We start from the raw sequence: 3,420 nt of genomic DNA on the forward strand, positions 1-3,420 counted from the left end.
GTTGTCAGCAGACAGTGAGCAGAAGCAGCAGGGTGACAGACCACCACTTCAGTTACTAACAGAAGGCTACATATCATTAAGGACTTTGAAATACGAAAATTACTGTACCGAAACACACAGCTCTATAGTCAGGAGAGATCCTTTGCGGAGACCCACATCAAGGCAACTGGCAATCTTTCTTCTCAAATGATATTTTCTATTAGAAGATGTGATTCAAGGATTTAGCTCAGAAAAATGACTTACTACACAATTACTAACAAATTTTACAAGCTCTAGATATGAGAAAAGCCCTTTATCATGTCACTTTTCTCCACCCCCAAAATTATTCCATATGCTACAAAAGATGTTTTTCCCAAAAGAAAAGGTATAATTTATAGTTAGAGAGAAAAGTTCAGAATCATCCCTGTAAATTTGCATGGATCTATTTCTCCTCTTTAAAATGGGAATAATAATAGTTAATTTTTATTTTTATTTTTTTAGTATTAACAATGTTTTAAATGTTCCTGGAATATGGTAGGCATTAAATGCACGGGAGTTATAAAAATCAGTGCTCATTAGGAAAAAATTTATACATTCATTTTACAAATGAAGGACATATGTTTCAGCAGTAGTGACTTGCACCAGCTTATTAGTGGTAGAGATTGCATTGAAAATCAAGGCTTCTAACTTTGTTTCCACTGTTCTCTGACTTGTCAAAATTTATTAGTTTGGTGCAAAAGTAATTGTGGTTTTGGACCATGAATTTTAAATCATTAAAATTAGGCTCACATTTTTGCCAAGGAGAAATAAGTTTGTTTATTCCTGTAGTGTCAAAATTCATGCTTTGGGATTTGGCAAAGTCTTGGAAAGCATTTTCTGCATCCCGCTGCTTGTTTAAGTGTTTTCCCTGCAAAAAAGTTGAGATGCTTGAAGAATTGGTAGTCCGCTGGCAAGAGGTTAGGTGAATATGGTGGACAAGGTAAAACTTTATGGCCTAATTTGTTCAACTTTTGAAGCATTGGTTGTGCCATGTGCAGTTAGGCGTTGTAGTAGAGAAGAATTGGGCCCTTTCTGTTGACCAATGCTGGCTGTAAGCCTTGAAATTTTCGGTGCATCTCATTGGTTTGCTGAGCATACATCTCAGATGTAATGGCTTTGCCAGGATTCAGAAAACTGTAGTGGGTCATACCAGCAGCACATCACCGAACAGTGACCATGATCTTTTTTTGGGTGCAAGTTTGGCTTTGGGAAGTACTTCAGTGCTTCTTCTCCATCCAATCACTGAGCTGGTCATTGCCAGTTGTCATATAAAATCTGCTTTTTGTCGCAAGTTGAAATCTGATCGAGAAATGGTTAACTGTTGTGTAGAATTAGAGAAGTTGATACTTCAAAACAATGATTTTTTAAAACATTTTTTGCTCAGCTCATGAGGCACCCACTTATCCAGCTTTTTTACCTTTCCAATTTGCCTCAAATGTTGAATAAACATAGAATGGTCGACCTTGAGTTATTTGGCAACTTTCGGACAGTTGTAAGAGGATCAGCTTCGACGATTGCTCTCAGTTGATCATTGTCAACTTCTGATGGCAAGCCACTACACCACTCATCTTCAAGGATTTTGTTTCTGTTGCAAAACATCTTGGACCACCACTGCACTGTACATTCGTTCGCAGTTCCTGGGCCAAATGCGTTGCTGATGTTGGGAGTTGTCGCCACTGCTGTATGACCCATTTTGAACTCAAATAAGAAAATCATTCAAATTTGCTTTCTGTCTAACTTTATTTTCATAGTCTAAAATAAACAAAAAATATCCAGCAAGTAATAAGTCATTAGCCAAAAAAAACCACAAAGCGAGAAATGCTCATTAAAATGAAGTATAATATAAGCACATTTATTTAAGAATGTATTTCAATAACAAACAGCAAATTCCAACAATGCAAAAACTGCAATTATGTTTGTGCCAACCTAATATAAAATATGCATTTAAAATATTTGGAGTTTTATTCAAGTGATTTGTATATTTTTAAATGTGTTTTGATAAATGTAAAAAAATACAGATGTAGATGGAGTAATGACATAAGAAATACACAAGGACCCAACACACAGATTTTGGTTCAAAACATCTTTCCAATCAGCTTCCCTCTCCTCCTCCTCTTCCTCTTCCTCCTTCTTGCTCCTCCTCCTCCCTCTCTGCAGTACTCCTTCCTTCCTTCTTTCACTCTTTCTCTTTCCCTCTCACACCCTCCCTCTCTCTCTTCTTTTTCCCACCTCGTCTTAAATTATGAGGTTGGGTTATGAAATACATCAAGCATCACCCATAAAGGAGAGTGGTATCATCTATTTCTAATTCCATTACCCTCCACACACAGAAGCTACTACCATATATTTAAAGTGTAAACTGTTTTTTTTTCACTCTGTATTTTTTGTATTTGTACACTTTTAGAGTGCTCAAAAGAATCACAAATAGAATTATATTGTACAGATATTCTACAACTCACTTATATATCTCAACATTTTACTTTTGAGATCTAGTCATGATAATATAGACTAATTGAGTTTAATCACTTTAACTTCTGAGTAGCCTTTTATTATATGAATAGAACTTACAACTTTTATATAATTCATAACCTTCTTTTCAATCAATAAAAATGTTTCAATTAATTATCTGGAGTCTATTAAATGTGGAATCTATTAATCTGTTAAAGCTTCCTTTTCTGAATTTATGCTTATTTAATTGCATCAGATGTACCATGAGACTAGAATATTTATCCTCTCTTTATTAGCTGTACAGTTCTCTTCAAATGGCTACATGGAGACATTTAAAGTGTACCAATTACCTTTATTTATGCTTATTTATGGACAATATACTATATTCTTAGACAATTTTCTTAAAAACCTTCAAATAGGGTAACAGATTTAAAATTTTATTTTTAATGCTATTTCATGTTATATATTTTGAGGATAAGCTCTTAGCTTTGTACAAGTTTACAATTGCCATGTATTTATAATAAATTTTGGCTTTTATTATTATATTATATTATAGCTATTATTAGTTTTATTATTATGGATTCTTGACATGTGAAATTCTATTTTATCTAATATTACATACTATCCTATTATCTTCTACTTGTTTAGTTTGTCAGATATATAATGCTTTCCATCCCTGATGATTCAAATGTATCTGTCAGTTTGCTTTTGGTGTTTCTCTTAATAAGGCATGCACATCTAATTTTCAAAACTCTAGTTTCTTAATGTCTTCTAATGAATGAGTTTAATTATTTTATAATTCTCATTTTATTAATATATATATTTATTTTACTATTTAAAAAAATTTTATGCTTTGGTTTGCATATTAATTCTCTTCCTGCATTCTATTATTCTGTTTAAATGAAGGTCCTTAACATTAAATATCCATATTAATTTTATATTTAACTCACAAAT

The 3,420-nt window shown here is 32.9% G+C and overlaps 1 pseudogene; it reads right to left on the reverse strand.

The window, feature by feature from the left end:
- Positions 1–628: 628 nt before the first annotated feature.
- On the reverse strand, positions 629–1,767 carry LOC144581046 (histone-lysine N-methyltransferase SETMAR pseudogene; annotated as a pseudogene).
- Between the last annotated feature and the right edge of the window lie 1,653 nt (positions 1,768–3,420).

This window comes from Callithrix jacchus, chromosome X (assembly GCF_049354715.1).
Source record: "Callithrix jacchus isolate 240 chromosome X, calJac240_pri, whole genome shotgun sequence".
NCBI lineage: Eukaryota > Metazoa > Chordata > Mammalia > Primates > Cebidae > Callithrix > Callithrix jacchus.